Below are 23734 nucleotides of genomic sequence, written 5' to 3'. Positions count from 1 at the left end.
TGCGCCCACACGAAAGCTGCCAGCACGGAATGCTGTAGCTGGTTTTCACTGTCCCTTGGAACTGCATTCGCTGCCACACAGACATTCGCTTTCCCCAAAAGCTTTGGTTCGTAAAGGGGCAACACTGTGTATGTGTCTCTCGCAGAGCCCGGCTGCCAAATTCGAAACGTCCAGCGATTGCGCCCACACGAAAGCTGCCAGCACGGAATGCTGTAGCTGGTTTTCACTGTCCCTTGGAACTGCATTCGCTGCCACACAGACATTCGCTTTCCCCAAAAGCTTTGCTTGGTAGTGGGGCAACACTGCGTATGTGTCTCTCGCAGAGCCCGGCTGCCAAATTCGAAACGTCCAGCGATTGCGCCCACACGAAAGCTGCCAGCACGGAATGCTGTAGCTGGTTTTCACTGTCCCTTGGAACTGCATTCGCTGCCACACAGACATTCGCTTTCCCCAAAAGCTTTGGTTCGTAAAGGGGCAACACTGTGTATGTGTCTCTCGCAGAGCCCGGCTGCCAAATTCGAAACGTCCAGCGATTGCGCCCACACGAAAGCTGCCAGCACGGAATGCTGTAGCTGGTTTTCACTGTCCCTTGGAACTGCATTCGCTGCCACACAGACATTCGCTTTCCCCAAAAGCTTTGCTTGGTAATGGGGCAACACTGTGTATGTGTCTCTCGCAGAGCCCGGCTGCCAAATTCGAAACGTCCAGCGATTGCGCCCACACGAAAGCTGCCAGCACGGAATGCTGTAGCTGGTTTTCACTGTCCCTTGGAACTGCATTCGCTGCCACACAGACATTCGCTTTCCCCAAAAGCTTTGCTTGGTAATGGGGCAACACTGTGTATGTGTCTCTCGCAGAGCCCGGCTGCCAAATTCGAAACGTCCAGCGATTGCGCCCACACGAAAGCTGCCAGCACGGAATGCTGTAGCTGGTTTTCACTGTCCCTTGGAACTGCATTCGCTGCCACACAGACATTCGCTTTCCCCAAAAGCTTTGCTTGGTAAAGGGGCAACACTGTGTATGTGTCTCTCGCAGAGCCCGGCTAACAAATTCGAAACGTCCAGCGATTGCGCCCACACGAAAGCTGCCAGCACGGAATGCTGTAGCTGGTTTTCACTGTCCCTTGGAACTGCATTCGCTGCCACACAGACATTCGCTTTCCCCAAAAGCTTTGGTTCGTAAAGGGGCAACACTGTGTATGTGTCTCTCGCAGAGCCCGGCTGCCAAATTCGAAACGTCCAGCGATTGCGCCCACACGAAAGCTGCCAGCACGGAATGCTGTAGCTGGTTTTCACTGTCCCTTGGAACTGCATTCGCTGCCACACAGACATTCGCTTTCCCCAGAAGCTTTGCTTGGTAAAGGGGCAACACTGTGTATGTGTCTCTCGCAGAGCCCGGCTGCCAAATTCGAAACGTCCAGCGATTTCTCCCACACGAAAGCTGCCAGCACGGAATGCTGTAGCTGGTTTTCACTGTCCCTTGGAACTGCATTCGCTGCCACACAGACATTCGCTTTCCCCAAAAGCTTTGGTTCGTAAAGGGGCAACACTGCGTATGTGTCTCTCGCAGAGCCCGGCTGCCAAATTCGAAACGTCCAGCGATTGCGCCCACACGAAAGCTGCCAGCACGGAATGCTGTAGCTGGTTTTCACTGTCCCTTGGAACTGCATTCGCTGCCACACAGACATTCGCTTTCCCCAAAAGCTTTGGTTCGTAAAGGGGCAACACTGTGTATGTGTCTCTCGCAGAGCCCGGCTGCCAAATTCGAAACGTCCAGCGATTGCGCCCACACGAAAGCTGCCAGCACGGAATGCTGTAGCTGGTTTTCACTGTCCCTTGGAACTGCATTCGCTGCCACACAGACATTCGCTTTCCCCAAAAGCTTTGGTTCGTAAAGGGGCAACACTGCGTATGTGTCTCTCGCAAAGCCCGGCTGCCAAATTCGAAACGTCCAGCGATTGCGCCCACAAGAAAGCTGCCAGCACGGAATGCTGTAGCTGGTTTTCACTGTCCCTTGGAACTGCATTCGCTGCCACACAGACATTCGCTTTCCCCAAAAGCTTTGCTTGGTAATGGGGCAACACTGTGTATGTGTCTCTCGCAGAGCCCGGCTGCCAAATTCGAAACGTCCAGCGATTGCGCCCACACGAAAGCTGCCAGCACGGAATGCTGTAGCTGGTTTTCACTGTCCCTTGGAACTGCATTCGCTGCCACACAGACATTCGCTTTCCCCAAAAGCTTTGCTTGGTAGTGGGGCAACACTGTGTATCTCTCTCTCGCAGAGCCCGGCTGCCAAATTCGAAACGTCCAGCGATTGCGCCCACACGAAAGCTGCCAGCACGGAATGCTGTAGCTGGTTTTCACTGTCCCTTGGAACTGCATTCGCTGCCACACAGACATTCGCTTTCCCCAAAAGCTTTGCTTGGTAGTGGGGCAACACTGTGTATCTCTCTCTCGCAGAGCCCGGCTGCCAAATTCGAAACGTCCAGCGATTGCGCCCACACGAAAGCTGCCAGCACGGAATGCTGTAGCTGGTTTTCACTGTCCCTTGGAACTGCATTCGCTGCCACACAGACATTCGCTTTCCCCAAAAGCTTTGCTTGGTAAAGGGGCAACACTGTGTATGTGTCTCTCGCAGAGCCCGGCTAACAAATTCGAAACGTCCAGCGATTGCGCCCACACGAAAGCTGCCAGCACGGAATGCTGTAGCTGGTTTTCACTGTCCCTTGGAACTGCATTCGCTGCCACACAGACATTCGCTTTCCCCAAAAGCTTTGGTTCGTAAAGGGGCAACACTGTGTATGTGTCTCTCGCAGAGCCCGGCTGCCAAATTCGAAACGTCCAGCGATTGCGCCCACACGAAAGCTGCCAGCACGGAATGCTGTAGCTGGTTTTCACTGTCCCTTGGAACTGCATTCGCTGCCACACAGACATTCGCTTTCCCCAGAAGCTTTGCTTGGTAAAGGGGCAACACTGTGTATGTGTCTCTCGCAGAGCCCGGCTGCCAAATTCGAAACGTCCAGCGATTTCTCCCACACGAAAGCTGCCAGCACGGAATGCTGTAGCTGGTTTTCACTGTCCCTTGGAACTGCATTCGCTGCCACACAGACATTCGCTTTCCCCAAAAGCTTTGGTTCGTAAAGGGGCAACACTTGCGTATGTGTCTCTCGCAGAGCCCGGCTGCCAAATTCGAAACGTCCAGCGATTGCGCCCACACGAAAGCTGCCAGCACGGAATGCTGTAGCTGGTTTTCACTGTCCCTTGGAACTGCATTCGCTGCCACACAGACATTCGCTTTCCCCAAAAGCTTTGGTTCGTAAAGGGGCAACACTGTGTATGTGTCTCTCGCAGAGCCCGGCTGCCAAATTCGAAACGTCCAGCGATTGCGCCCACACGAAAGCTGCCAGCACGGAATGCTGTAGCTGGTTTTCACTGTCCCTTGGAACTGCATTCGCTGCCACACAGACATGCGCTTTCCCCAGAAGCTTTGCTTGGTAATGGGGCAACACTGTGTATCTCTGTCTCGCAGAGCCCGGCTGCCAAATTCGAAACGTCCAGCGATTGCGCCCACACGAAAGCTGCCAGCACGGAATGCTGTAGCTGGTTTTCACTGTCCCTTGGAACTGCATTCGCTGCCACACAGACATTCGCTTTCCCCAAAAGCTTTGCTTGGTAATGGGGCAACACTGTGTATGTGTCTCTCGCAGAGCCCGGCTGCCAAATTCGAAACGTCCAGCGATTGCGCCCACACGAAAGCTGCCAGCACGGAATGCTGTAGCTGGTTTTCACTGTCCCTTGGAACTGCATTCGCTGCCACACAGACATTCGCTTTCCCCAAAAGCTTTGCTTGGTAGTGGGGCAACACTGTGTATCTCTCTCTCGCAGAGCCCGGCTGCCAAATTCGAAACGTCCAGCGATTGCGCCCACACGAAAGCTGCCAGCACGGAATGCTGTAGCTGGTTTTCACTGTCCCTTGGAACTGCATTCGCTGCCACACAGACATTCGCTTTCCCCAAAAGCTTTGCTTGGTAAAGGGGCAACACTGTGTATGTGTCTCTCGCAGAGCCCGGCTAACAAATTCGAAACGTCCAGCGATTGCGCCCACACGAAAGCTGCCAGCACGGAATGCTGTAGCTGGTTTTCACTGTCCCTTGGAACTGCATTCGCTGCCACACAGACATTCGCTTTCCCCAAAAGCTTTGCTTGGTAGTGGGGCAACACTGTGTATGTGTCTCTCGCAGAGCCCGGCTGCCAAATTCGAAACGTCCAGCGATTTCGCCCACACGAAAGCTGCCAGCACGGAATGCTGTAGCTGGTTTTCACTGTCCCTTGGAACTGCATTCCCTGCCACACAGACATTCGCTTTCCCCAAAAGCTTTGCTTGGTAATGGGGCAACACTGTGTATGTGTCTCTCGCAGAGCCCGGCTGCCAAATTCGAAACGTCCAGCGATTTCTCCCACACGAAAGCTGCCAGCACGGAATGCTGTAGCTGGTTTTCACTGTCCCTTGGAACTGCATTCGCTGCCACACAGACATTCGCTTTCCCCAAAAGCTTAGGTTCGTAAAGGGGCAACAGTGTGTATGTGTCTCTCGCAGAGCCCGGCTGCCAAATTCGAAACGTCCAGCGATTTCTCCCACACGAAATCTGCCAGCACGGAATGCTGTAGCTGGTTTTCACTGTCCCTTGGAACTGCATTCGCTGCCACACAGACATTCGCTTTCCCCAAAAGCTTTGCTTGGTAATGGGGCAACACTGTGTATGTGTCTCTCGCAGAGCCCGGCTGCCACATTCGAAACGTCCAGCGATTGCGCCCACACGAAAGCTGCCAGCACGGAATGCTGTAGCTGGTTTTCACTGTCCCTTGGAACTGCATTCGCTGCCACACAGACATTCGCTTTCCCCAAAAGCTTTGCTTGGTAGTGGGGCAACACTGTGTATCTCTCTCTCGCAGAGCCCGGCTGCCAAATTCGAAACGTCCAGCGATTGCGCCCACACGAAAGCTGCCAGCACGGAATGCTGTAGCTGGTTTTCACTGTCCCTTGGAACTGCATTCGCTGCCACACAGACATTCGCTTTCCCCAAAAGCTTTGGTTCGTAAAGGGGCAACACTGCGTATGTGTCTCTCGCAGAGCCCGGCTGCCAAATTCGAAACGTCCAGCGATTTCTCCCACACGAAAGCTGCCAGCACGGAATGCTGTAGCTGGTTTTCACTGTCCCTTGGAACTGCATTCGCTGCCACACAGACATTCGCTTTCCCCAAAAGCTTTGGTTCGTAAAGGGGCAACACTGCGTATGTGTCTCTCGCAGAGCCCGGCTGCCAAATTCGAAACGTCCAGCGATTGCGCCCACACGAAAGCTGCCAGCACGGAATGCTGTAGCTGGTTTTCACTGTCCCTTGGAACTGCATTCGCTGCCACACAGACATTCGCTTTCCCCAAAAGCTTTGGTTCGTAAAGGGGCAACACTGTGTATGTGTCTCTCGCAGAGCCCGGCTGCCAAATTCGAAACGTCCAGCGATTGCGCCCACACGAAAGCTGCCAGCACGGAATGCTGTAGCTGGTTTTCACTGTCCCTTGGAACTGCATTCGCTGCCACACAGACATGCGCTTTCCCCAGAAGCTTTGCTTGGTAATGGGGCAACACTGTGTATCTCTGTCTCGCAGAGCCCGGCTGCCAAATTCGAAACGTCCAGCGATTGCGCCCTCAAGAAAGCTGCCAGCACGGAATGCTGTAGCTGGTTTTCACTGTCCCTTGGAACTGCATTCGCTGCCACAAAGACATTCGCTTTCCCCAAAAGCTTTTCTTGGTAAAGGGGCAACACTGTGTATGTGTCTCTCGCAGAGCCCGGCTGCCAAATTCGAAACGTCCAGCGATTGCGCCCACACGAAAGCTGCCAGCACGGAATGCTGTAGCTGGTTTTCACTGTCCCTTGGAACTGCATTCGCTGCCACACAGACATTCGCTTTCCCCAAAAGCTTTGCTTGGTAGTGGGGCAACACTGTGTATCTCTCTCTCGCAGAGCCCGGCTGCCAAATTCGAAACGTCCAGCGATTGCGCCCACACGAAAGCTGCCAGCACGGAATGCTGTAGCTGGTTTTCACTGTCCCTTGGAACTGCATTCGCTGCCACACAGACATTCGCTTTCCCCAAAAGCTTTGCTTGGTAGTGGGGCAACACTGTGTATGTGTCTCTCGCAGAGCCCGGCTAACAAATTCGAAACGTCCAGCGATTGCGCCCACACGAAAGCTGCCAGCACGGAATGCTGTAGCTGGTTTTCACTGTCCCTTGGAACTGCATTCGCTGCCACACAGACATTCGCTTTCCCCAAAAGCTTTGCTCGGTAAAGGGGCAACACTGTGTACGTGTCTCTCGCAGAGCCCGGCTAACAAATTCGAAACGTCCAGCGATTGCGCCCACACGAAAGCTGCCAGCACGGAATGCTGTAGCTGGTTTTCACTGTCCCTTGGAACTGCATTCGCTGCCACACAGACATTTGCTTTCCCCAAAAGCTTTGCTTGGTAATGGGGCAACACTGTGTATGTGTCTCTCGCAGAGCCCGGCTGCCAAATTCGAAACGTCCAGCGATTGCGCCCACACGAAAGCTGCCAGCACGGAATGCTGTAGCTGGTTTTCACTGTCCCTTGGAACTGCATTCGCTGCCACACAGACATTCGCTTTCCCCAAAAGCTTTGCTTGGTAGTGGGGCAACACTGTGTATCTCTCTCTCGCAGAGCCCGGCTGCCAAATTCGAAACGTCCAGCGATTGCGCCCACACGAAAGCTGCCAGCACGGAATGCTGTAGCTGGTTTTCACTGTCCCTTGGAACTGCATTCGCTGCCACACAGACATTCGCTTTCCCCAAAAGCTTTGCTTGGTAAAGGGGCAACACTGTGTATGTGCCTCTCGCAGAGCCCGGCTAACAAATTCGAAACGTCCAGCGATTGCGCCCACACGAAAGCTGCCAGCACGGAATGCTGTAGCTGGTTTTCACTGTCCCTTGGAACTGCATTCGCTGCCACACAGACATTCGCTTTCCCCAAAAGCTTTGGTTCGTAAAGGGGCAACACTGTGTATGTGTCTCTCGCAGAGCCCGGCTGCCAAATTCGAAACGTCCAGCGATTGCGCCCACACGAAAGCTGCCAGCACGGAATGCTGTAGCTGGTTTTCACTGTCCCTTGGAACTGCATTCCCTGCCACACAGACATTCGCTTTCCCCAGAAGCTTTGCTTGGTAATGGGGCAACACTGTGTATGTGTCTCTCGCAGAGCCCGGCTGCCAAATTCGAAACGTCCAGCGATTTCTCCCACACGAAAGCTGCCAGCACGGAATGCTGTAGCTGGTTTTCACTGTCCCTTGGAACTGCATTCGCTGCCACACAGACATTCGCTTTCCCCAAAAGCTTTGGTTCGTAAAGGGGCAACACTGCGTATGTGTCTCTCGCAGAGCCCGGCTGCCAAATTCGAAACGTCCAGCGATTGCGCCCACACGAAAGCTGCCAGCACGGAATGCTGTAGCTGGTTTTCACTGTCCCTTGGAACTGCATTCGCTGCCACACAGACATTCGCTTTCCCCAAAAGCTTTGGTTCGTAAAGGGGCAACACTGTGTATGTGTCTCTCGCAGAGCCCGGCTGCCAAATTCGAAACGTCCAGCGATTTCTCCCACACGAAAGCTGCCAGCACGGAATGCTGTAGCTGGTTTTCACTGTCCCTTGGAACTGCATTCGCTGCCACACAGACATTCGCTTTCCCCAAAAGCTTTGCTTGGTAGTGGGGCAACACTGTGTATGTGTCTCTCGCAGAGCCCGGCTGCCAAATTCGAAACGTCCAGCGATTGCGCCCACACGAAAGCTGCCAGCACGGAATGCTGTAGCTGGTTTTCACTGTCCCTTGGAACTGCATTCCCTGCCACACAGACATTCGCTTTCCCCAAAAGCTTTGCTTGGTAATGGGGCAACACTGTGTATGTGTCTCTCGCAGAGCCCGGCTGCCAAATTCGAAACGTCCAGCGATTTCGCCCACACGAAAGCTGCCAGCACGGAATGCTGTAGCTGGTTTTCACTGTCCCTTGGAACTGCATTCGCTGCCGCACAGACATTCGCTTTCCCCAGAAGCTTTGCTTGGTAATGGGGCAACACTGTGTATGTGTCTCTCGCAGAGCCCGGCTGCCAAATTCGAAACGTCCAGCGATTGCACCCACAAGAAAGCTGCCAGCACGGAATGCTGTAGCTGGTTTTCACTGTCCCTTGGAACTGCATTCGCTACCACACAGACATTCGCTTTCCCCAAAAGCTTAGGTTCGTAAAGGGGCAACAGTGTGTATGTGTCTCTCGCAGAGCCCGGCTGCCAAATTCGAAACGTCCAGCGATTGCGCCCACACGAAAGCTGCCAGCACGGAATGCTGTAGCTGGTTTTCACTGTCCCTTGGAACTGCATTCGCTGCCACACAGACATTCGCTTTCCCCAAAAGCTTTGCTTGGTAATGGGGCAACACTGTGTATGTGTCTCTCGCAGAGCCCGGCTGCCAAATTCGAAACGTCCAGCGATTGCGCCCACACGAAAGCTGCCAGCACGGAATGCTGTAGCTGGTTTTCACTGTCCCTTGGAACTGCATTCGCTGCCACACAGACATTCGCTTTCCCCAAAAGCTTTGCTTGGTAGTGGGGCAACACTGTGTATCTCTCTCTCGCAGAGCCCGGCTGCCAAATTCGAAACGTCCAGCGATTGCGCCCACACGAAAGCTGCCAGCACGGAATGCTGTAGCTGGTTTTCACTGTCCCTTGGAACTGCATTCGCTGCCACACAGACATTCGCTTTCCCCAAAAGCTTTGCTTGGTAAAGGGGCAACACTGTGTATGTGTCTCTCGCAGAGCCCGGCTAACAAATTCGAAACGTCCAGCGATTGCGCCCACACAAAAGCTGCCAGCACGGAATGCTGTAGCTGGTTTTCACTGTCCCTTGGAACTGCATTCGCTGCCACACAGACATTCGCTTTCCCCAAAAGCTTTGCTTGGTAGTGGGGCAACACTGTGTATGTGTCTCTCGCAGAGCCCGGCTGCCAAATTCGAAACGTCCAGCGATTGCGCCCACACGAAAGCTGCCAGCACGGAATGCTGTAGCTGGTTTTCACTGTCCCTTGGAACTGCATTCGCTGCCACACAGACATTCGCTTTCCCCAAAAGCTTTGCTTGGTAGTGGGGCAACACTGTGTATCTCTCTCTCGCAGAGCCCGGCTGCCAAATTCGAAACGTCCAGCGATTGCGCCCACACGAAAGCTGCCAGCACGGAATGCTGTAGCTGGTTTTCACTGTCCCTTGGAACTGCATTCGCTGCCACACAGACATTCGCTTTCCCCAAAAGCTTTGGTTCGTAAAGGGGCAACACTGCGTATGTGTCTCTCGCAGAGCCCGGCTGCCAAATTCGAAACGTCCAGCGATTTCTCCCACACGAAAGCTGCCAGCACGGAATGCTGTAGCTGGTTTTCACTGTCCCTTGGAACTGCATTCGCTGCCACACAGACATTCGCTTTCCCCAAAAGCTTTGGTTCGTAAAGGGGCAACACTGCGTATGTGTCTCTCGCAGAGCCCGGCTGCCAAATTCGAAACGTCCAGCGATTGCGCCCACACGAAAGCTGCCAGCACGGAATGCTGTAGCTGGTTTTCACTGTCCCTTGGAACTGCATTCGCTGCCACACAGACATTCGCTTTCCCCAAAAGCTTTGGTTCGTAAAGGGGCAACACTGTGTATGTGTCTCTCGCAGAGCCCGGCTGCCAAATTCGAAACGTCCAGCGATTGCGCCCACACGAAAGCTGCCAGCACGGAATGCTGTAGCTGGTTTTCACTGTCCCTTGGAACTGCATTCGCTGCCACACAGACATGCGCTTTCCCCAGAAGCTTTGCTTGGTAATGGGGCAACACTGTGTATCTCTGTCTCGCAGAGCCCGGCTGCCAAATTCGAAACGTCCAGCGATTGCGCCCTCAAGAAAGCTGCCAGCACGGAATGCTGTAGCTGGTTTTCACTGTCCCTTGGAACTGCATTCGCTGCCACAAAGACATTCGCTTTCCCCAAAAGCTTTTCTTGGTAAAGGGGCAACACTGTGTATGTGTCTCTCGCAGAGCCCGGCTGCCAAATTCGAAACGTCCAGCGATTGCGCCCACACGAAAGCTGCCAGCACGGAATGCTGTAGCTGGTTTTCACTGTCCCTTGGAACTGCATTCGCTGCCACACAGACATTCGCTTTCCCCAAAAGCTTTGCTTGGTAGTGGGGCAACACTGTGTATCTCTCTCTCGCAGAGCCCGGCTGCCAAATTCGAAACGTCCAGCGATTGCGCCCACACGAAAGCTGCCAGCACGGAATGCTGTAGCTGGTTTTCACTGTCCCTTGGAACTGCATTCGCTGCCACACAGACATTCGCTTTCCCCAAAAGCTTTGCTTGGTAGTGGGGCAACACTGTGTATGTGTCTCTCGCAGAGCCCGGCTAACAAATTCGAAACGTCCAGCGATTGCGCCCACACGAAAGCTGCCAGCACGGAATGCTGTAGCTGGTTTTCACTGTCCCTTGGAACTGCATTCGCTGCCACACAGACATTCGCTTTCCCCAAAAGCTTTGCTTGGTAAAGGGGCAACACTGTGTATGTGTCTCTCGCAGAGCCCGGCTGCCAAATTCGAAACGTCCAGCGATTGCGCCCACACGAAAGCTGCCAGCACGGAATGCTGTAGCTGGTTTTCACTGTCCCTTGGAACTGCATTCGCTGCCACACAGACATTTGCTTTCCCCAAAAGCTTTGCTTGGTAATGGGGCAACACTGTGTATGTGTCTCTCGCAGAGCCCGGCTGCCAAATTCGAAACGTCCAGCGATTGCGCCCACACGAAAGCTGCCAGCACGGAATGCTGTAGCTGGTTTTCACTGTCCCTTGGAACTGCATTCGCTGCCACACAGACATTCGCTTTCCCCAAAAGCTTTGCTTGGTAGTGGGGCAACACTGTGTATCTCTCTCTCGCAGAGCCCGGCTGCCAAATTCGAAACGTCCAGCGATTGCGCCCACACGAAAGCTGCCAGCACGGAATGCTGTAGCTGGTTTTCACTGTCCCTTGGAACTGCATTCGCTGCCACACAGACATTCGCTTTCCCCAAAAGCTTTGCATGGTAAAGGGGCAACACTGTGTATGTGCCTCTCGCAGAGCCCGGCTAACAAATTCGAAACGTCCAGCGATTGCGCCCACACGAAAGCTGCCAGCACGGAATGCTGTAGCTGGTTTTCACTGTCCCTTGGAACTGCATTCGCTGCCACACAGACATTCGCTTTCCCCAAAAGCTTTGGTTCGTAAAGGGGCAACACTGTGTATGTGTCTCTCGCAGAGCCCGGCTGCCAAATTCGAAACGTCCAGCGATTGCGCCCACACGAAAGCTGCCAGCACGGAATGCTGTAGCTGGTTTTCACTGTCCCTTGGAACTGCATTCCCTGCCACACAGACATTCGCTTTCCCCAGAAGCTTTGCTTGGTAATGGGGCAACACTGTGTATGTGTCTCTCGCAGAGCCCGGCTGCCAAATTCGAAACGTCCAGCGATTTCTCCCACACGAAAGCTGCCAGCACGGAATGCTGTAGCTGGTTTTCACTGTCCCTTGGAACTCCATTCGCTGACACACAGACATTCGCTTTCCCCAAAAGCTTTGGTTCGTAAAGGGGCAACACTGCGTATGTGTCTCTCGCAGAGCCCGGCTGCCAAATTCGAAACGTCCAGCGATTGCGCCCACACGAAAGCTGCCAGCACGGAATGCTGTAGCTGGTTTTCACTGTCCCTTGGAACTGCATTCGCTGCCACACAGACATTCGCTTTCCCCAAAAGCTTTGGTTCGTAAAGGGGCAACACTGTGTATGTGTCTCTCGCAGAGCCCGGCTGCCAAATTCGAAACGTCCAGCGATTGCGCCCACACGAAAGCTGCCAGCACGGAATGCTGTAGCTGGTTTTCACTGTCCCTTGGAACTGCATTCGCTGCCGCACAGACATTCGCTTTCCCCAGAAGCTTTGCTTGGTAATGGGGCAACACTGTGTATGTGTCTCTCGCAGAGCCCGGCTGCCAAATTCGAAACGTCCAGCGATTGCACCCACAAGAAAGCTGCCAGCACGGAATGCTGTAGCTGGTTTTCACTGTCCCTTGGAACTGCATTCGCTACCACACAGACATTCGCTTTCCCCAAAAGCTTAGGTTCGTAAAGGGGCAACAGTGTGTATGTGTCTCTCGCAGAGCCCGGCTGCCAAATTCGAAACGTCCAGCGATTGCGCCCACACGAAAGCTGCCAGCACGGAATGCTGTAGCTGGTTTTCACTGTCCCTTGGAACTGCATTCGCTGCCACACAGACATTCGCTTTCCCCAAAAGCTTTGCTTGGTAATGGGGCAACACTGTGTATGTGTCTCTCGCAGAGCCCGGCTGCCAAATTCGAAACGTCCAGCGATTGCGCCCACACGAAAGCTGCCAGCACGGAATGCTGTAGCTGGTTTTCACTGTCCCTTGGAACTGCATTCGCTGCCACACAGACATTCGCTTTCCCCAAAAGCTTTGCTTGGTAGTGGGGCAACACTGTGTATCTCTCTCTCGCAGAGCCCGGCTGCCAAATTCGAAACGTCCAGCGATTGCGCCCACACGAAAGCTGCCAGCACGGAATGCTGTAGCTGGTTTTCACTGTCCCTTGGAACTGCATTCGCTGCCACACAGACATTCGCTTTCCCCAAAAGCTTTGCTTGGTAAAGGGGCAACACTGTGTATGTGTCTCTCGCAGAGCCCGGCTAACAAATTCGAAACGTCCAGCGATTGCGCCCACACAAAAGCTGCCAGCACGGAATGCTGTAGCTGGTTTTCACTGTCCCTTGGAACTGCATTCGCTGCCACACAGACATTCGCTTTCCCCAAAAGCTTTGCTTGGTAGTGGGGCAACACTGTGTATGTGTCTCTCGCAGAGCCCGGCTGCCAAATTCGAAACGTCCAGCGATTGCGCCCACACGAAAGCTGCCAGCACGGAATGCTGTAGCTGGTTTTCACTGTCCCTTGGAACTGCATTCGCTGCCACACAGACATTCGCTTTCCCCAAAAGCTTTGCTTGGTAGTGGGGCAACACTGTGTATCTCTCTCTCGCAGAGCCCGGCTGCCAAATTCGAAACGTCCAGCGATTTCGCCCACACGAAAGCTGCCAGCACGGAATGCTGTAGCTGGTTTTCACTGTCCCTTGGAACTGCATTCGCTGCCACACAGACATTCGCTTTCCCCAAAAGCTTTGGTTCGTAAAGGGGCAACACTGTGTATGTGTCTCTCGCAGAGCCCGGCTAACAAATTCGAAACGTCCAGCGATTGCGCCCACACGAAATCTGCCAGCACGGAATGCTGTAGCTGGTTTTCACTGTCCCTTGGAACTGCATTCGCTGCCACACAGACATTCGCTTTCCCCAAAAGCTTTGCTTGGTAGTGGGGCAACACTGTGTATCTCTCTCTCGCAGAGCCCGGCTGCCAAATTCGAAACGTCCAGCGATTGCGCCCACACGAAAGCTGCCAGCACGGAATGCTGTAGCTGGTTTTCACTGTCCCTTGGAACTGCATTCGCTGCCACACAGACATTCGCTTTCCCCAAAAGCTTTGCTTGGTAGTGGGGCAACACTACGTATGTGTCTCTTGCAGAGCCCGGCTGCCAAATTCGAAACGTCCAGCGATTTCGCCCACACGAAAGCTGCCAGCACGGAATGCTGTAGCTGGTTTTCACTGTCCCTTGGAACTGCATTCGCTGCCACACAGACATTCGCTTTCCCCAAAAGCTTTGGTTCGTAAAGGGGCAACACTGCGTATGTGTCTCTCGCAGAGCCCGGCTGCCAAACTCGAAACGTCCAGCGATTGCGCCCACACGAAATCTGCCAGCACGGAATGCTGTAGCTGGTTTTCACTGTCCCTTGGAACTGCATTCGCTGCCACACAGACATTCGCTTTCCCCAAAAGCTTTGGTTCGTAAAGGGGCAACACTGTGTATGAGTCTCTCGCAGAGCCCGGCTGCCAAATTCGAAACGTCCAGCGATTGCGCCCACACGAAAGCTGCCAGCACGGAATGCTGTAGCTGGTTTTCACTGTCCCTTGGAACTGCATTCGCTGCCACACAGACATTCGCTTTCCCCAAAAGCTTTGCTTGGTAAAGGGGCAACACTGTGTATCTCTCTCTCGCAGAGCCCGGCTGCCAAATTCGAAACGTCCAGCGATTGCGCCCACACGAAAGCTGCCAGCACGGAATGCTGTAGCTGGTTTTCACTGTCCCTTGGAACTGCATTCGCTGCCACACAGACATTCGCTTTCCCCAAAAGCTTTGGTTCGTAAAGGGGCAACACTGCGTATGTGTCTCTCGCAGAGCCCGGCTGCCAAATTCGAAACGTCCAGCGATTGCGCCCACACGAAAGCTGCCAGCACGGAATGCTGTAGCTGGTTTTCACTGTCCCTTGGAACTGCATTCGCTGCCACACAGACATTCGCTTTCCCCAAAAGCTTTGGTTCGTAAAGGGGCAACACTGTGTATGTGTCTCTCGCAGAGCCCGGCTGCCAAATTCGAAACGTCCAGCGATTGCGCCCACACGAAAGCTGCCAGCACGGAATGCTGTAGCTGGTTTTCACTGTCCCTTGGAACTGCATTCGCTGCCACACAGACATGCGCTTTCCCCAGAAGCTTTGCTTGGTAATGGGGCAACACTGTGTATCTCTGTCTCGCAGAGCCCGGCTGCCAAATTCGAAACGTCCAGCGATTGCGCCCTCAAGAAAGCTGCCAGCACGGAATGCTGTAGCTGGTTTTCACTGTCCCTTGGAACTGCATTCGCTGCCACAAAGACATTCGCTTTCCCCAAAAGCTTTGCTTGGTAAAGGGGCAACACTGTGTATGTGTCTCTCGCAGAGCCCGGCTGCCAAATTCGAAACGTCCAGCGATTGCGCCCACACGAAAGCTGCCAGCACGGAATGCTGTAGCTGGTTTTCACTGTCCCTTGGAACTGCATTCGCTGCCACACAGACATTCGCTTTCCCCAAAAGCTTTGCTTGGTAGTGGGGCAACACTGTGTATGTGTCTCTCGCAGAGCCCGGCTGCCAAATTCGAAACGTCCAGCGATTGCGCCCACACGAAAGCTGCCAGCACGGAATGCTGTAGCTGGTTTTCACTGTCCCTTGGAACTGCATTCGCTGCCACACAGACATTCGCTTTCCCCAAAAGCTTTGCTTGGTAGTGGGGCAACACTGTGTATCTCTCTCTCGCAGAGCCCGGCTGCCAAATTCGAAACGTCCAGCGATTGCGCCCACACGAAAGCTGCCAGCACGGAATGCTGTAGCTGGTTTTCACTGTCCCTTGGAACTGCATTCCCTGCCACACAGACATTCGCTTTCCCCAAAAGCTTTGCTTGGTAATGGGGCAACACTGTGTATGTGTCTCTCGCAGAGCCCGGCTGCCAAATTCGAAACGTCCAGCGATTTCGCCCACACGAAAGCTGCCAGCACGGAATGCTGTAGCTGGTTTTCACTGTCCCTTGGAACTGCATTCCCTGCCACACAGACATTCGCTTTCCCCAAAAGCTTTGCTTGGTAATGGGGCAACACTGTGTATGTGTCTCTCGCAGAGCCCGGCTGCCAAATTCGAAACGTCCAGCGATTTCTCCCACACGAAAGCTGCCAGCACGGAATGCTGTAGCTGGTTTTCACTGTCCCTTGGAACTGCATTCGCTGCCACACAGACATTCGCTTTCCCCAAAAGCTTAGGTTCGTAAAGGGGCAACAGTGTGTATGTGTCTCTCGCAGAGCCCGGCTGCCAAATTCGAAACGTCCAGCGATTTCTCCCACACGAAATCTGCCAGCACGGAATGCTGTAGCTGGTTTTCACTGTCCCTTGGAACTGCATTCGCTGCCACACAGACATTCGCTTTCCCCAAAAGCTTTGCTTGGTAATGGGGCAACACTGTGTATGTGTCTCTCGCAGAGCCCGGCTGCCACATTCGAAACGTCCAGCGATTTCGCCCACACGAAAGCTGCCAGCACGGAATGCTGTAGCTGGTTTTCACTGTCCCTTGGAACTGCATTCGCTGCCACACAGACATTCGCTTTCCCCAAAAGCTTTGCTTGGTAGTGGGGCAACACTGTGTATCTCTCTCTCGCAGAGCCCGGCTGCCAAATTCGAAACGTCCAGCGATTGCGCCCACACGAAAGCTGCCAGCACGGAATGCTGTAGCTGGTTTTCACTGTCCCTTGGAACTGCATTCGCTGCCACACAGACATTCGCTTTCCCCAAAAGCTTTGGTTCGTAAAGGGGCAACACTGCGTATGTGTCTCTCGCAGAGCCCGGCTGCCAAATTCGAAACGTCCAGCGATTTCTCCCACACGAAAGCTGCCAGCACGGAATGCTGTAGCTGGTTTTCACTGTCCCTTGGAACTGCATTCGCTGCCACACAGACATTCGCTTTCCCCAAAAGCTTTGGTTCGTAAAGGGGCAACACTGCGTATGTGTCTCTCGCAGAGCCCGGCTGCCAAATTCGAAACGTCCAGCGATTGCGCCCACACGAAAGCTGCCAGCACGGAATGCTGTAGCTGGTTTTCACTGTCCCTTGGAACTGCATTCGCTGCCACACAGACATTCGCTTTCCCCAAAAGCTTTGGTTCGTAAAGGGGCAACACTGTGTATGTGTCTCTCGCAGAGCCCGGCTGCCAAATTCGAAACGTCCAGCGATTGCGCCCACACGAAAGCTGCCAGCACGGAATGCTGTAGCTGGTTTTCACTGTCCCTTGGAACTGCATTCGCTGCCACACAGACATGCGCTTTCCCCAGAAGCTTTGCTTGGTAATGGGGCAACACTGTGTATCTCTGTCTCGCAGAGCCCGGCTGCCAAATTCGAAACGTCCAGCGATTGCGCCCTCAAGAAAGCTGCCAGCACGGAATGCTGTAGCTGGTTTTCACTGTCCCTTGGAACTGCATTCGCTGCCACAAAGACATTCGCTTTCCCCAAAAGCTTTTCTTGGTAAAGGGGCAACACTGTGTATGTGTCTCTCGCAGAGCCCGGCTGCCAAATTCGAAACGTCCAGCGATTTCTCCCACACGAAATCTGCCAGCACGGAATGCTGTAGCTGGTTTTCACTGTCCCTTGGAACTGCATTCGCTGCCACACAGACATTCGCTTTCCCCAGAAGCTTTGCTTGGTAATGGGGCAACACTGTGTATGTGTCTCTCGCAGAGCCCGGCTGCCAAATTCGAAACGTCCAGCGATTGCGCCCACACGAAAGCTGCCAGCACGGAATGCTGTAGCTGGTTTTCACTGTCCCTTGGAACTGCATTCGCTGCCACACAGACATTCGCTTTCCCCAAAAGCTTTGCTTGGTAGTGGGGCAACACTGTGTATCTCTCTCTCGCAGAGCCCGGCTGCCAAATTCGAAACGTCCAGCGATTGCGCCCACACGAAAGCTGCCAGCACGGAATGCTGTAGCTGGTTTTCACTGTCCCTTGGAACTGCATTCGCTGCCACACAGACATTCGCTTTCCCCAGAAGCTTTGCTTGGTAATGGGGCAACACTGTGTATGTGTCTCTCGCAGAGCCCGGCTGCCAAATTCGAAACGTCCAGCGATTGCGCCCACACGAAAGCTGCCAGCACGGAATGCTGTAGCTGGTTTTCACTGTCCCTTGGAACTGCATTCGCTGCCACACAGACATTCGCTTTCCCCAAAAGCTTTGGTTCGTAAAGGGGCAACACTGCGTATGTGTCTCTCGCAGAGCCCGGCTGCCAAATTCGAAACGTCCAGCGATTGCGCCCACACGAAAGCTGCCAGCACGGAATGCTGTAGCTGGTTTTCACTGTCCCTTGGAACTGCATTCGCTGCCACACAGACATTCGCTTTCCCCAAAAGCTTTGCTTGGTAAAGGGGCAACACTGTGTATGTGTCTCTCGCAGAGCCCGGCTGCCAAATTCGAAACGTCCAGCGATTTCTCCCACACGAAAGCTGCCAGCACGGAATGCTGTAGCTGGTTTTCACTGTCCCTTGGAACTGCATTCGCTGCCACACAGACATTCGCTTTCCCCAAAAGCTTTGGTTCGTAAAGGGGCAACACTGTGTATGTGTCTCTCGCAGAGCCCGGCTGCCAAATTCGAAACGTCCAGCGATTGCGCCCACACGAAAGCTGCCAGCACGGAATGCTGTAGCTGGTTTTCACTGTCCCTTGGAACTGCATTCGCTGCCACACAGACATTCGCTTTCCCCAAAAGCTTTGCTTGGTAGTGGGGCAACACTGTGTATCTCTCTCTCGCAGAGCCCGGCTGCCAAATTCGAAACGTCCAGCGATTGCGCCCTCAAGAAAGCTGCCAGCACAGAATGCTGTAGCTGGTTTTCACTGTCCCTTGGAACTGCATTCGCTGCCACACAGACATTCGCTTTCCCCAAAAGCTTTGCTTGGTAAAGGGGCAACACTGTGTATGTGTCTCTCGCAGAGCCCGGCTGCCAAATTTGAAACGTCCAGCGATTGCGCCCACACGAAAGCTGCCAGCACGGAATGCTGTAGCTGGTTTTCACTGTCCCTTGGAACTGCATTCGCTGCCACACAGACATTCGCTTTCCCCAAAAGCTTTGCTTGGTAATGGGGCAACACTGCGTATGTGTCTCTTGCAGAGCCCGGCTGCCAAATTCGAAACGTCCAGCGATTTCGCCCACACGAAAGCTGCCAGCACGGAATGCTGTAGCTGGTTTTCACTGTCCCTTGGAACTGCATTCGCTGCCACACAGACATTCGCTTTCCCCAAAAGCTTTGGTTCGTAAAGGGGCAACACTGCGTATGTGTCTCTCGCAGAGCCCGGCTGCCAAACTCGAAACGTCCAGCGATTGCGCCCACACGAAATCTGCCAGCACGGAATGCTGTAGCTGGTTTTCACTGTCCCTTGGAACTGCATTCGCTGCCACACAGACATTCGCTTTCCCCAAAAGCTTTGGTTCGTAAAGGGGCAACACTGTGTATGAGTCTCTCGCAGAGCCCGGCTGCCAAATTCGAAACGTCCAGCGATTGCGCCCACACGAAAGCTGCCAGCACGGAATGCTGTAGCTGGTTTTCACTGTCCCTTGGAACTGCATTCGCTGCCACACAGACATTCGCTTTCCCCAAAAGCTTTGCTTGGTAGTGGGGCAACACTGTGTATCTCTCTCTCGCAGAGCCCGGCTGCCAAATTCGAAACGTCCAGCGATTGCGCCCACACGAAAGCTGCCAGCACGGAATGCTGTAGCTGGTTTTCACTGTCCCTTGGAACTGCATTCCCTGCCACACAGACATTCGCTTTCCCCAAAAGCTTTGCTTGGTAATGGGGCAACACTGTGTATGTGTCTCTCGCAGAGCCCGGCTGCCAAATTCGAAACGTCCAGCGATTTCTCCCACACGAAAGCTGCCAGCACGGAATGCTGTAGCTGGTTTTCACTGTCCCTTGGAACTGCATTCGCTGCCACACAGACATTCGCTTTCCCCAAAAGCTTTGCTTGGTAATGGGGCAACACTGTGTATGTGTCTCTCGCAGAGCCCGGCTGCCAAATTCGAAACGTCCAGCGATTTCTCCCACACGAAATCTGCCAGCACGGAATGCTGTAGCTGGTTTTCACTGTCCCTTGGAACTGCATTCGCTGCCACACAGACATTCGCTTTCCCCAAAAGCTTTGCTTGGTAATGGGGCAACACTGTGTATGTGTCTCTCGCAGAGCCCGGCTGCCAAATTCGAAACGTCCAGCGATTGCGCCCACACGAAAGCTGCCAGCACGGAATGCTGTAGCTGGTTTTCACTGTCCCTTGGAACTGCATTCGCTGCCACACAGACATTCGCTTTCCCCAAAAGCTTTGCTTGGTAGTGGGGCAACACTGTGTATCTCTCTCTCGCAGAGCCCGGCTGCCAAATTCGAAACGTCCAGCGATTGCGCCCACACGAAAGCTGCCAGCACGGAATGCTGTAGCTGGTTTTCACTGTCCCTTGGAACTGCATTCGCTGCCACACAGACATTCGCTTTCCCCAAAAGCTTTGCTTGGTAGTGGGGCAACACTGTGTATCTCTCTCTCGCAGAGCCCGGCTGCCAAATTCGAAACGTCCAGCGATTGCGCCCACACGAAAGCTGCCAGCACGGAATGCTGTAGCTGGTTTTCACTGTCCCTTGGAACTGCATTCGCTGCCACACAGACATTCGCTTTCCCCAAAAGCTTTGGTTCGTAAAGGGGCAACACTGCGTATGTGTCTCTCGCAGAGCCCGGCTGCCAAATTCGAAACGTCCAGCGATTGCGCCCACACGAAAGCTGCCAGCACGGAATGCTGTAGCTGGTTTTCACTGTCCCTTGGAACTGCATTCGCTGCCACACAGACATTCGCTTTCCCCAAAAGCTTTGCTTGGTAAAGGGGCAACACTGTGTATGTGTCTCTCGCAGAGCCCGGCTGCCAAATTCGAAACGTCCAGCGATTGCGCCCACACGAAAGCTGCCAGCACGGAATGCTGTAGCTGGTTTTCACTGTCCCTTGGAACTGCATTCGCTGCCACACAGACATTCGCTTTCCCCAAAAGCTTTGCTTGGTAGTGGGGAAACACTGTGTATCTCTCTCTCGCAGAGCCCGGCTGCCAAATTCGAAACGTCCAGCGATTGCGCCCACACGAAAGCTGCCAGCACGGAATGCTGTAGCTGGTTTTCACTGTCCCTTGGAACTGCATTCGCTGCCACACAGACATTCGCTTTCCCCAAAAGCTTTGCTTGGTAGTGGGGCAACACTGTGTATCTCTCTCTCGCAGAGCCCGGCTGCCAAATTCGAAACGTCCAGCGATTGCGCCCACACGAAAGCTGCCAGCACGGAATGCTGTAGCTGGTTTTCACTGTCCCTTGGAACTGCATTCGCTGCCACACAGACATTCGCTTTCCCCAAAAGCTTTGCTTGGTAATGGGGCAACACTGTGTATGTGTCTCTCGCAGAGCCCGGCTAACAAATTCGAAACGTCCAGCGATTTCGCCCACACGAAAGCTGCCAGCACGGAATGCTGTAGCTGGTTTTCACTGTCCCTTGGAACTGCATTCCCTGCCACACAGACATTCGCTTTCCCCAAAAGCTTTGCTTGGTAATGGGGCAACACTGTGTATGTGTCTCTCGCAGAGCCCGGCTGCCAAATTCGAAACGTCCAGCGATTTCGCCCACACGAAAGCTGCCAGCACGGAATGCTGTAGCTGGTTTTCACTGTCCCTTGGAACTGCATTCGCTGCCACACAGACATTCGCTTTCCCCAGAAGCTTTGCTTGGTAATGGGGCAACACTGTGTATCTCTCTCTCGCAGAGCCCGGCTGCCAAATTCGAAACGTCCAGCGATTGCGCCCACAAGAAAGCTGCCAGCACGGAATGCTGTAGCTGGTTTTCACTGTCCCTTGGAACTGCATTCGCTGCCACACAGACATTCGCTTTCCCCAAAAGCTTAGGTTCGTAAAGGGGCAACAGTGTGTATGTGTCTCTCGCAGAGCCCGGCTGCCAAATTCGAAACGTCCAGCGATTTCTCCCACACGAAATCTGCCAGCACGGAATGCTGTAGCTGGTTTTCACTGTCCCTTGGAACTGCATTCGCTGCCACACAGACATTCGCTTTCCCCAAAAGCTTTGCTTGGTAATGGGGCAACACTGTGTATGTGTCTCTCGCAGAGCCCGGCTGCCAAATTCGAAACGTCCAGCGATTGCGCCCACACGAAAGCTGCCAGCACGGAATGCTGTAGCTGGTTTTCACTGTCCCTTGGAACTGCATTCGCTGCCACACAGACATTCGCTTTCCCCAAAAGCTTTGCTTGGTAGTGGGGCAACACTGTGTATCTCTCTCTCGCAGAGCCCGGCTGCCAAATTCGAAACGTCCAGCGATTGCGCCCACACGAAAGCTGCCAGCACGGAATGCTGTAGCTGGTTTTCACTGTCCCTTGGAACTGCATTCGCTGCCACACAGACATTCGCTTTCCCCAAAAGCTTTGGTTCGTAAAGGGGCAACACTGTGTATGTGTCTCTCGCAGAGCCCGGCTGCCAAATTCGAAACGTCCAGCGATTGCGCCCACACGAAAGCTGCCAGCACGGAATGCTGTAGCTGGTTTTCACTGTCCCTTGGAACTGCATTCGCTGCCACACAGACATTCGCTTTCCCCAAAAGCTTTGCTTGGTAATGGGGCAACACTGTGTATGTGTCTCTCGCAGAGCCCGGCTGCCAAATTCGAAACGTCCAGCGATTGCGCCCACACGAAAGCTGCCAGCACGGAATGCTGTAGCTGGTTTTCACTGTCCCTTGGAACTGCATTCGCTGCCACACAGACATTCGCTTTCCCCAAAAGCTTTGCTTGGTAGTGGGGCAACACTGTGTATGTGTCTCTCGCAGAGCCCGGCTGCCAAATTCGAAACGTCCAGCGATTGCGCCCACACGAAAGCTGCCAGCACGGAATGCTGTAGCTGGTTTTCACTGTCCCTTGGAACTGCATTCGCTGCCACACAGACATTCGCTTTCCCCAGAAGCTTTGCTTGGTAATGGGGCAACACTGTGTATGTGTCTCTCGCAGAGCCCGGCTGCCAAATTCGAAACGTCCAGCGATTGCGCCCACACGAAAGCTGCCAGCACAGAATGCTGTAGCTGGTTTTCACTGTCCCTTGGAACTCCATTCGCTGCCACACAGACATTCGCTTTCCCCAAAAGCTTTGCTTGGTAGTGGGGCAACACTGTGTATCTCTCTCTCGCAGAGCCCGGCTGCCAAATTCGAAACGTCCAGCGATTGCGCCCACACGAAAGCTGCCAGCACGGAATGCTGTAGCTGGTTTTCACTGTCCCTTGGAACTGCATTCGCTGCCACACAGACATTCGCTTTCCCCAAAAGCTTTGGTTCGTAAAGGGGCAACACTGTGTATGTGTCTCTCGCAGAGCCCGGCTGCCAAATTCGAAACGTCCAGCGATTGCGCCCACACGAAAGCTGCCAGCACGGAATGCTGTAGCTGGTTTTCACTGTCCCTTGGAACTGCATTCGCTGCCACACAGACATTCGCTTTCCCCAAAAGCTTTGCTTGGTAATGGGGCAACACTGTGTATGTGTCTCTCGCAGAGCCCGGCTGCCAAATTCGAAACGTCCAGCGATTTCTCCCACACGAAATCTGCCAGCACGGAATGCTGTAGCTGGTTTTCACTGTCCCTTGGAACTGCATTCGCTGCCACACAGACATTCGCTTTCCCCAAAAGCTTTGCTTGGTAATGGGGCAACAGTGTGTATGTGTCTCTCGCAGAGCCCGGCTGCCAAATTCGAAACGTCCAGCGATTGCGCCCACACGAAAGCTGCCAGCACGGAATGCTGTAGCTGGTTTTCACTGTCCCTTGGAACTGCATTCGCTGCCACACAGACATTCGCTTTCCCCAAAAGCTTTGCTTGGTAGTGGGGCAACACTGTGTATCTCTCTCTCGCAGAGCCCGGCTGCCAAATTCGAAACGTCCAGCGATTGCGCCCACACGAAAGCTGCCAGCACGGAATGCTGTAGCTGGTTTTCACTGTCCCTTGGAACTGCATTCCCTGCCACACAGACATTCGCTTTCCCCAAAAGCTTTGGTTCGTAAAGGGGCAACACTGCGTATGTGTCTCTCGCAGAGCCCGGCTGCCAAATTCGAAACGTCCAGCGATTGCGCCCACACGAAAGCTGCCAGCACGGAATGCTGTAGCTGGTTTTCACTGTCCCTTGG

The sequence above is a fragment of the Mycteria americana genome, chromosome 13, assembly GCF_035582795.1.
Source record: "Mycteria americana isolate JAX WOST 10 ecotype Jacksonville Zoo and Gardens chromosome 13, USCA_MyAme_1.0, whole genome shotgun sequence".
In the NCBI taxonomy this organism is placed as follows: domain Eukaryota; kingdom Metazoa; phylum Chordata; class Aves; order Ciconiiformes; family Ciconiidae; genus Mycteria; species Mycteria americana.
Note: the sequence above shows the minus strand (reverse complement) of the source record.